The sequence below is a fragment of the Ceratosolen solmsi genome, unplaced genomic scaffold (genome assembly GCF_000503995.2).
Source record: "Ceratosolen solmsi marchali unplaced genomic scaffold, CerSol_1.0 scaffold49, whole genome shotgun sequence".
NCBI classification, from domain to species: Eukaryota; Metazoa; Arthropoda; class Insecta; order Hymenoptera; family Agaonidae; genus Ceratosolen; species Ceratosolen solmsi.
The window spans coordinates 13,769-26,337 of NW_011948450.1; positions in this window are offsets into that span (position 1 = coordinate 13,769).

Here is a 12,569-nt window from a genome sequence, read left to right on the forward strand (position 1 = left end):
TCAATTCAATGATTTATTCAATGATTTTCTAATTGAATATAAACAAGGAACAATACAAATAATATTAATATACTTATGAAAATATTTATTTTTAAAATAAAAGCCTTGATATTTATTGAAAAAATAATTATAATAAAGGATACAATCATACAAAATAATATCACATAAGTATCGCTAAATTTATCGATCCATAAATTTAAAAATAATTAACTAATCTGAAAAAAAATTATTTAATTATTAAAAATATGTAAACAGGTGTAATAATAAATAACAATATTTATGAGTGTAAGAATTAGTAGTAAATTCAATAGAAAATTTAATAAAATCCTATAAAATCAATAATTTGCATATATTTGAATAAATAAATAATTTAAAAAATTTGATATTTAATTATAAATAATATCTTGAATCAATTAATCTTAAATAGAATAGAATTTCCTCCGTGCAAAAAAATCTAATAATTCAAAATGTTTATTATAAAAATTCTGTTATCATCGTATCATTAAAATATTTAAATAATTTTAAAGTTCAACTAATTTAAGAAAAAGAAAATTTAGTTTCTACATATAACTTTAAATAACTTATAAAAATCTAAATATAATATAATTAGAGTAATGATCTAAGGTATTATTAAAATATAGACATATTTGTGAAGTGACATAATATATTAACAAATATAAATATTGCTTATATCTATTGAAATTGCATGTAATGACTATGATTTAGTATATTTAAAAAAAAATAATATTCAAATGTTTGAATTATATTAATTCAATAAATTAATAAACAATAAAATGCATAAAAACATCTATAATTTTAATTAGATATATTGAACGAATGTTATTTGCTATTGTAGGTCTATTAGCTTCAACTAAATTTAAAAATAAATTAATATTATATAAAATGATTATGCAAAATTATTTCAATCTTATGTTATTTATTATATGGAATCTTTACGTTATTAACATTACGTTAAATAATCTTTCGACTCAGTTCTCAAAAAAGAGAAAAAATCAAGGAATTAATCATAATTCATTATTATATATTTATTTTAAAGAGTAAAAAAGTCAAATTTTATATGTGATTTTATCCAATAAGTTATTTAACTTATATTTAAGTTAAATTATATTTAAGTTATATAATTATAAATTCGATTATGAATTCAATACAGATATAAAATATTATAAATACAATATTAGTTAAAATTATTTATGATCGTAAATTCGACTACTATTTGAATACCGATATAATATATATACACACACAAACATAAAACGTCAGTATTTATTTGAATCGTTGCATTCCATATTTCACACAAAAAGAAATTTACGTAATAAAAATAATTTATGTTTGTTGAATAAATACATAAAATACTAGTAAAAAAGTATAACCAACTTGACTGTTCAGGATTGAACTAACTAGCAATAAAAATTTATTGGTTTATTTAATATGATTGCATTACATTTATATTTATTATTAATGCGAGATATTCAAAGGAGTCGCTACGAACATTCTTGATTAATTTAAGCCTTATTCCGTATTGGTATAGCAACACAAGAAGATTCTGGAACCTGCTAAAGCTTGATATCCGAAAATTTTCCAGAATTTCCAAGAATTACAAACTCTAACTCTACGAAATCATATATAAGGAACGACAGACGACGAAGAAAATCAGTTTTACATGTCTGTCTACGGGAATCCGTGCAATATATACTTATTTGTTTACATTATTTATTATCTATTGCTAAATACCATTTAAAATCCCGAGAGCCGAGAGGTATGAGAATTCGCGATTGTGTGTGCCAATACATCACGAGTAGGAGATGAGGCTGAATCACTAGAAGACCTCATTCGTGATGCAAACGACCACTAAAAGGACTGCATTACTGTCCATTAACTAACGCAGACTCACTCAGCATACAAGAAAACAATGGGAAGAATCACTAGCCGAATCCAACACCTAACCCAAGTTCGAGCAATTAAAGAACATTATAATAACAAGAGTGAAAGCGTTACAAAATAAAAACGAGTTCAATGGGAAGCCGTACCCAAACACAACCACCCAGAAAAGGATCAGGGAGAACATACCATATGCACGTATTGCCAATAACAGCATTCATTGACAGCATGCCCCAGATTTAAGTAATTGGCAGTCACAGAGGCTACAAGGGACGAAAACAAAATGTACAAGGCGAGGATAGCATGTTATGTTTGTTACGCCATCGGAACTCGCTCGCAATTATTCGAGAACCCTCTTCCAAGGAATTATTCAAGTGTCAGAAGAATTGTGAATTCATTTGTCATAATACTAAAGGCACACGTCAACTCTCCCGCGACAATAAAGAATAAATTCTTTAATAGGCATACTCAATTAACCCTGGCATACAAGCGACATCCATATTGGATCTTGGCGGACGTATTTCAATATAGTCTCACACTCTACGATGCATTACATGAGCATAACAGAAAGGGAATCCATGCTCAACATTTAATGGGATAACTACCGCTGTCTTGAATAAATCATCAAACTGGTAGTGAACACGGATGTTGACTATGCCAGTCGCTTTAACCATAAAACTCTATATAGAGAAAAATAAAAATTCCGTGAGAAGGATTTACCGCGGCATTCCGACATTTTTCAGAAACATCCTACAAACTGTACACAAGGTTCCCAAGAATAACAACAGACAGCAACGACCCTCTTGAACGACAACACTCAATGGAAATTCAATCCGTCCGCCACGCCTCACATAGGAGGAAAATGGGAAGCAGTGCTAAACTCCGCCAAGTTTCACTTAATACAGTTTTACAATTGCAATTGGAGAAAGGACATTTGAAGAAATCACCACACTGCTTGCTCAAATTGATACGATCCTCAACACATTTGAACATTTGAGCCAGCTTACTACTATCCCACAACCATCTCTTAAAAAATTTTAAAATTCAAGAATAACCCGCTGGAAGCTGATAAGCAACGTGTACAACAATTCTGGTCACAGTGGTCGACTAACTACTTGCATCAACAACTGTCAAGTTTATAATGGCACTACTCACGGAATGATATTCAAGTTGGCTCATTCGTGCTCACCACAGACAAAAGATTATTTCCCTGCAAGTGACTACTCGCCAGAGTCAGAATAATTCAAAAACTGGCAGTCCTATTTATCTAAGAGAATGACGGAAATCATCAACTACAGCGCTGATGGCGGGCGGAATTTTCAGGATTGAAGTACCCAGCAATGAGAATTAATTGTTTTGTTTAATATATGATTCCGTTACATTTAAATTTATTATAATGCGTAATATTTGAAGTAGTCGCTACGAAAATTCTCGATGTATTTAAAGCCTTAAGAGATATGTTAAGAAATACAAAAATAGTTCAATTTGCCTTTTAATTTATATTATCCATATTTTTTCTACTATTTTAACACTTATTTATTCAAAATGAAATATTCTAGCTATCAATCAAAGAAAATAAGAAATATTAACGAACACATACAAATATTTGTATGTATCGTACAAATTTTTATTTTTATTTAATAACGATTACAGAAATGTATAATTATCATGTTAAAGAATAAAATGTTAAATGAATGAATTATACTTTATTAAACCTTATCACTTTTATAATTATAAAATAAAATGTTTCAAATTCAAATAAATCTAAATTTTAAGTGATAAAGCCTATATTTATAAAGTGTAAAAATATTTATATTATTTAATATAAAGTTAAAAATAAAAATGGATAATTAAAAGGAGAGAATAAATAACATAAGTTACCCTTATTAAATCGCGGAAAGTAGCGTAAGTGAAAGTCAGAATTTATGACAAAAATTTTTTAATTTTCTATTTAAATAATGCGTATACTGTTTTACAGTATAATTTTGTTTGTATATTGTAAATAATTATTAGTAAAATTAATAAATATAAAATATTGCTATATCTAAAAATAGAAATTTTCTTTATTAAATACGATACAAATTTCCTGCACTTTAAAACACTCGGTAAATGTTAAAAAAATTAACAAATATTTAACAATTTTTTGGACTTCTCTGTACGAGACATAAGAGTATTAGTGTTAATGATATCGAGTAAATATATATATATATGTATAGTATTGTATATAATTTCATTACTCTTCTATGTGTAAACTTTTTCTGTCCATAGATCTTTTTTTCTGTTCTTCTCTGTGTATGAATATACTTTATCAATTTGTCCAAAATCAAGAGACCATCATATAATCGTAAACAGATAGAGTGATAGAGAAAAAAGAGGAAGATAGACAACACTAGACACAGTCAGAGAAAAGAGTGTGTTTGTAGTCATATTTATCTATAACTTTCTGGCTAAAAATAGAGTACCGGGCGAGGTGGGCCAATATCTAAAGTTAGGTGTAAAGTCCCAGATAGTTGATGGAAGGATTGCGGGCAAGTGGACAGGATAGTGCATGTATTCAATAATAAATAGTATGCGTTGCAATGTTGCCTGTAATACCATTTTTTTGGAAGTCAACCGACGAGGTTTTTTCCTTATATTTTTATGACTTGTTTTTCACAACTTTGAATAACATGTTTTTGCGAGATGCTTACAACTTGATTTTTCGGAACTCTAATAGCTAGTTTTCCAGATTTCTAATGGCTTGGGAATATTCTTACAATTTTGAACACTTTCAATGTTAAAAAATTTAATTAGATAACTTCGTATTGTACTTCGCCTTTTCCAATACATTAATTAATAATTTGGTTTGATTATATAATTTCTCAATATATTTTTCTGCATTAGCAACGTATTGTTCTGTTAAGATATTTTTCGCTTGAATTATTTCCTTATGATAAGTGTTCATCGATGAAAAACTTATCAATGATACTATTTTAGAGATTGATCTTAATGTTATATTGAACCTCGAATAAATAATTTTGCGATCAGATGCATATTGTTAATTCATATAAATGTTCAATATCTTAGTTGACAAGCTTTCCTTGTACTACTATTCTCAACATTTTTTTCTACTGCTTCAAATGTGGTTTGTATGAATTTCAAACTTTGATTAACATTCTAGAACGTTATAGCATACAACATAACACTGGAATCGTACATTTTTATTTTCTGTTTTGTTATTAATTATATTAGTTCATTATTCATAACCAATTTACTAAGGTAAATTCATATTTTTATGAGATTGATATTATGATGAATTGAATTCCACAGAAATTTATGTTATTTATCTTAATTTTATGATTATGTGCATAAAACAAATGCAAAATAATAATGAGTATGAATCAATTATTAATTAATAAATTTACTTTCACAAAACGTTATGAACTTTTATTATTTAACTCATTAATTAAAAAACAAGTATCTGTTGATAATTAAAATACGTAACAACGTGAAATCTTCTCAATCATAATAATACATAATGTGTATAACCAGCGCATTATATATATATATATATATATATATATATATATATATATATATGTATGTATGTATAATAAGCTTTGTATTTGTATAATTTTTCTTATCAGAAAATACTTAGTTTTTAATTTAGTAATTTTTAGTCCGAAAACAGATTATAGATCAATTCAAGCAGATAGTTATTCTAGTCTGTATGATCATTATTAATAAGTTGTCTTAAAATAATCGGTAAATTCAACTTGACTTGATTTAAAAATTGCTTACTGGTTTAGTGTTGACGATGCTGAGTAGAACGGGCTTTTCGAAGATTGATCGTTTCAACTTATTTCTCTTTGTAAAATAGTTTAAATGCGAAATAAGCTGAAAATTCAGCAGACCGAGTAAAACCACGTTTCTACGCTAAAAGTAGCTATCATCAACAATGTCAGTTTCTATTGTTATGCTTCAGTTAACTTCCATATAAGACAAGTCCGAACATATTAAACGATGAAACTATATTTCAAATATACTGAATACTCTGAATAATCAATTGAAAATAGAAAATTAATTGTTTTAAAGAATTTTAAATAATGTAGTGAGTGATTAATTATATTTAGTTACGTAAAGATATAAAGTAATAAAATAGTAATATACAAATACCTTTACATTGCGAATATATTTATTAATTTTTTACAAAAGTTTCTTTTAAGAAAACAATTCAATTTAAGTTAAAATTAGGTTAAAGTAAAACATCCAAAGTTGAAATACAAAATATATAGGTTTCTGATATTTAAAGATTATGATTTTATAATAACTGACTGTTGAAAGTCGAAAGCCTAAATTTTCCCTTTAAACTGAGAATATGCTACACATCCGATTGATTAAAAGAAAAATTTGTTCAAAATAATTTATTAGAAACAGATTTTTACAAAATATATTATATATTATATATATATAATATAGTATATATTATATCTAAATAATATAGTATATATTTTACCTAAATAAAAACTAGTTCACAATTAAATTTCTTGTATAGTATTTGATTCATATATTAAATTTTATCAAAATAAAAAATATAAAATAATTTATATCGTTTGTATTAAAATAAAGAAATCTTCATTTAACTGCTACAAAATATATTTTTATAAAAAAAATATCTACTTTGACGTATGCCAATGATAAATTAGATCTATATAATATATTTACAGATTATAAAAAAATAAGTAGATTCACGAGAACATTTATTTAGAAGTAACGTGTCATTATTATATATAGATATTTTTTTTTATTTATATAATTATGAGAACAAATATTTTACATAGATTATTATTGAAGTTATTCCTACAACAACGATAAAACTTTTATAATTAGTAATAAAAAAATAATAACTTAATAACTAACTACTATAATAACTAAATCGAACTCTTGTTAGAATTAATATCACATTTAAATAAAATTGTAAATATAATTTTTATTTTGAGTATTTAAATATACATTCAAATAACAAAGACAATCTTGATAGAAGCCATAATAATTTAATTTTCTGCCTTCGTTGAAATTATTTCGATGATATAATAAATCATTATTACATATAGTTAATATACTACATTTATATATCTGATTAATTACGTATTTTAAGCTTATTTTATTTTAAAAATGTCCATTTCAATATTCAATTTCAATATTATATTGTTTTCTTTCTTTTTCTCTTCTTTTTAATAAAATGTTATTATAAAAAGTATATGCCAATTATAAAGTTCCTCGTTAATTTGTAGATTTGCACATATCTTACAATATCTATTATTTCTAATACAAAACAGTTTCAATCTAGTATGATATATACAGCTTTTTATTAATTAATTTTTGTTTTTTAAAAATATAAAATAATTATTTGTTAAAAACACATTCATGTTAGGTACAAATTAATATTATAGTACACAATATTGTAAATATTTAAGGTCAAAGAAGATTAATATAAAAGCATTTAATACATATGCATATAAGTAAAGTATTACTATTATTTATTAAGAACGTCATCTACTTAAGTCGCTTATAAAGAATAAAAAAGGAAATTTGAGATAAGTAGTACATTTTTTAACAAACAAAGATATGAAAGGTATAGGTACAAAAGACAGTATTTTTTGTATTCGAAGCTCCCGGACACCCATATAAAATCTAAGCCTTCCTTAAAAAATTACTCATTACGATATTTGATTTGATTATAATTGTTATATTAATTTTATTATGTAGGCACAAAAATATAATTAATAAAGGTATCTGGTACAGATCAATTAGTTAAAAAGCTGTAATAATAGCGTTAAGAAATTACTTATCAAGAACATTCACGAGTTTCCCCTTTATTTTTTAATAAATATTTTGGTGCATCAAATGCATTTAATATTATTGGAACCTTTTTCTAATTTACAGTTTATATGAAAATTTAACAAAAAACTACAAAAATTATTTGTACTTAATTTGAAAAAAAAAGTTTTTAAACAATCTTTTTAAGAAATATTGTTTATGATTCAAACATTATTTAGAGATTACTGACTACTGAATAAAAGTAATTAAAAACAAGGAATTTATGTATATTTTGGTATGGTAATTATGTAATTTTGTAATTTAACTCTTACCAATGTAATAATTATTACGACTTGCTATTACAGAATTGTAAATAAAAAATTTAAAACTTGTGAATATAAAATATTGATTATTATTTTTTTCAATGTAAAAATTATTTTAGAAGTGGATTATTATATAAATATAAGATATTTATATTATCACATATAATTAACAGCAAATCAATTAAATATGTTTTCACGTAATATTACCAAATCCATCTATAAAAAATAATTAATTTTTCTTTCTACTCTAAATATCATAGAATTATTTAAAGAATCAGCCATTACTTCAAAACGATAAATTTATTAATTATATAAAATAAAATAGATTAGATATTATATATTATAAAAATTATATAAAATAGATCATTTATAGAAGTTTATAAAAATAAATAAATTATCGATTATAAATTAATTTAATTATTATAATTTATTAGTTAAAAATAAAATGTAATTACTTTCATTTTCAAATAAACTTCAAAAATATCGATTGACTATAATAATAGATACTCTGTTGTTCGAAAATGTTTGATTTTCTCGCTCGAACTGCCAATGTTCGATAGTTAATGTTCGTCTTAGCGGATGCTTCGGTGAAGACTTAAGTGGAAGGGCTATAGATATATACAGTTTCTGCAAACTTCATTAAATATTATTTATTATGCTTTATTGACAATTACATTATCGATGAATTTAATTCACTTCTTAGGAGAGTGTGAACTATGTTCAATCGCAACGATGTAGTCGTTGATAATAGTTGCCTTTGCTAATCTTATAATGATCAACAAGGGATTATGCACACTTCTTGGTAAGGAGTATGGCTTATTGATGTAATAGTTGCCTTTGCTAATGTTGTAAGGATTAGCAAAGAGTTGTGCATACACAATGCAAAGGAAAATAAATTTCCGAGAACTAGAAGGCTTAGAAAATTCTAGAATCCCAAACATTCCGCCTGCCATAATCAATTTTATTGATGCTTATTCCTTTCCTCGGAGATTGGTAGCACTGCAAGTTTGTGTATTGGTCTAACCATGGTGTTCGAAGCAGTTTTCAAGATGACTACTTTTGTCAGCCTATCCTTGCCAAGATATATGTTGATCTTTATTTACTCGAATGAGGGGCCATTTGCATGGTGGGAAAGGTGGTCAGTGATAAGTACTAACGAGCCAATCTTAATGTCATTCATTCGATCATGCCATTTGGAAATTGATTGTTACCGTTGTAAATAGCGAGCTGATCATTGTGACCAAAATTGTTGTACACGTTTTTGTATAAATTGACAACTCCTTGAGAAATGGCTCTTGGATAGTTGTGAGCGAGCTCCTTATTTGGAAATGTTCTGGGGTGAGTGCTGAAACATCTTCGGGGTTATTACTCATCAGCTCTAAAAGCCTGGAGTTGTGTATGGCCTCGATCTGAGCAAGCAAGGTGGTCAGCTCTTCAAAGATAAGCAAGGTCTCTCCGATAGTGCGTCTTAGGTGATGTTTTACTGATTTCACCACAACTTCCCACTTGCCTCCTATGTGTGACGTTGTAGGTGGATTGAATTCCCATTAAGTATTATCTTGTGACAGTATGTTTACTATCTGTTGATCTGTTGAGTCTTTTAAGAGCGGCATCAGCCCCAATGAAAGTCGTGCGACAGTCCAAGTATAACGTATGGACAATTCCTCAATGAGCAATGAATCGTCTCTTTGTGGAAATGAATCCACTGGTTGTGTAGTCAGAGACTGCCTCAGGGTGTACCGCTGATGTGGCATAACAGAAAAAGACGCAAATCCATGACTTGTCAAAAGCATGAGTGAACGGGCGTAATGGCGTGACTCTAGAGACACGCAATTGGCCCATCAGTTGATGAGCACGGATTCTCCTTTGTCGTGCGCATACAACACAAAACAAGATGTGGACTGTCACTGGGAATCTTCTCTAAGAATCCAATATTGTTGGCGAGTACATCCTAATGTGAGTTGCGTGCGTCTATCGAGAGTTCGTTCATGAGCATGAGCAATAACTGTAGCTGAGAATTTTGAATATCCCACAATTTTGGACATGTAAGAATCGAATGTGAGTTGTTGCAGTATTCGCACGCAACCTTTTCTTACTGCTGAGTGAGTTGACTGAGCATTGTTCACTGATATCTGGTAAGCATTTGATGTTTTTCGTGCTGAAGGTTGGAACTCGGGTGATCTATCATTAATTCAACCTCTTTTAACGCCCTTAGCCGAGATGTTAGGAAGGCTTTTTGTTGATCGAGGCGCGGGTATGAGATGGAAGTGCCAATTGATGACTCACACATTTCCCTCGTGGTACGATCGAGTTGTTGAGAGATCTGATGCAGTTGAAGGGGAGGGGGAGCCCAGTTCGATATGATTGAACTAATAGCCGTTTGTTATTTTAACAATCAGTTAATATCTTCCAGGCTGGAGGGAGTGATTCGTTTTTCAGCGGGAGTCCAGAAATTAATTGTACTACTGGCCCTTCCAATGCGACGCGAAGAGAATGTAGCTTTTCAACCTTGCTAGTTTCATTGTTGTCCATGATGAATGACGTGAAAAGGTCGCAAAAACCAAACCAGTTTTATTGCCTGATGAAGAAACTATCTCAGCGAGATTATTTATTATCCAGATGCGACCCCACTGAGTTTTTGCCTTTAACTCAAGTTCAGTGGGTAATTGTGTTGGTCAAGAACTTCGAAGTATGTCTTTCTTTGATTCCATCCTTTTTTTGGTTGTCATGTTGGTTGGCTTGTACTACAGAGAGGTAGCAGGACGTAAATCTCCGGACACCTCTTCTTGCTATGTTCTAGGTGGTGGGTTCGTACGTGGAGAGGTGGGAGGTTGTAACTCATCGGTTTCTCCTTAGTGTAGTACTACATGTTACCTAGTATGGAGTGATACAAACGTAACTGTTGAATGTTTGAAGTTGCGCGTATGCAGGGCACTGGCGAGATGCACTACCTCCCACTAAATCCGGCTCGAAGGGCCAAATGTTCGAAAATGTATGATTTTCTGGCTCGAACTGCCAATGTTCGATAGTTCAACTTAAGTTCTTACCTAAGCATCCGCTAAGACGGGCGATAAATTAAATTGAACTATCCAATATTGGCAATTCAAGCCAGAAAATCAAACATTTTTGAACATCTGTACACATATGGTTAATTCTATTTGTTTAATTTTCCACGTCAAATTAGTAAGTTGAAATTAAATTATAGAATTAATTCAGTCATAGAAAAGAGTTATTTATGAATATTATATTTTAATTTATTTTCATAAACAAAAGTATAAAATTCTTGTTAATTATTATAATTTATATAATAATAGCAATAAGAAATATAATAATATTTGGTATAATTTATAATTATTATGCACTCTATTTTTTCAAACGTACTTATACAAAATTAGATGCAAGTTGCAATCTGATATACAACCATTGTTCTAAATGGAAAATTTTTAATTAGAAAGATTGACATTAAGAATACCAATTCTTATAATTATTCACCAATTTAATATAATTATTTTTACATATCATTAATAAATAGAGATTTTAATATTTATTAAACACTTCTGTAAATAATTATCATTTCGTAACTTTCTAATTATTGTACATATTTTTTACAATTATTATAACTTTAAACATTTTTTTATTTCTGTATTAAATTATTAGTGACTGAATAATTATATTTAATTATAGTTAACAATAGTTTTCTTCATACATAATTAATTAAATTCGTAACTAAATATTTTTACTTTATAATCGATTTATTAATTTATGCCAATTAATAACAAATAATAAAATAATTAATCAATTAAAATTTTTCAAATATAAGTAACTAATTTATTATTTTTCTTTGTACTTAATTTTCCTTACGTTATAAATATTACAATATTAGCTTAAAACTTTTGAAATAATATTCTAAAATATATTATGTTGAATTTTATAAAATGTTAGATATAAAAAGAAAACATTGCTAAAAATAAAAAAATGTATGCATTTTAAGGGGTTAAAAAATAAAAAATTTTAAATTACGTTTAAATAGTGTGCAATATTAGTAATTGTTTTCTTCGCCTGTTGTAACAGGCTATTAATCTTCATCTTCACCTTCATCGAGGTCATTACGAGTACTCTGCGTAATATAGAACATCATTTAGTTTTCTTATAGAAGTAGAAAAAAGTATTAAATTTATAAGCGAATGAATCGATATTTATATTTAAATGTCTTATATTCTTACGTATTTGTAACAAAAGTTCAGATTTTCAAAAATCATTAAGAAACTAATTTTTGTCATGCTTCATTATATTAATTTTCTTCATTATACTTCATTATAATTATTATTATATCAAGCCATTATAGCATTTTAGATAAATCATGTAATACGTATTCATTTAATTAATATCCATTCTGTAATATTCTTGAATTAACAAATTACATAAAAATTATAATATAATATGACATTTCTGATTTTTTAATAAGAATAATAACTCTTTAATAAGAATAAAATAACAACTCTTTCGATTATATTTAATACTGATATAAATATTGATTGATTCTATATA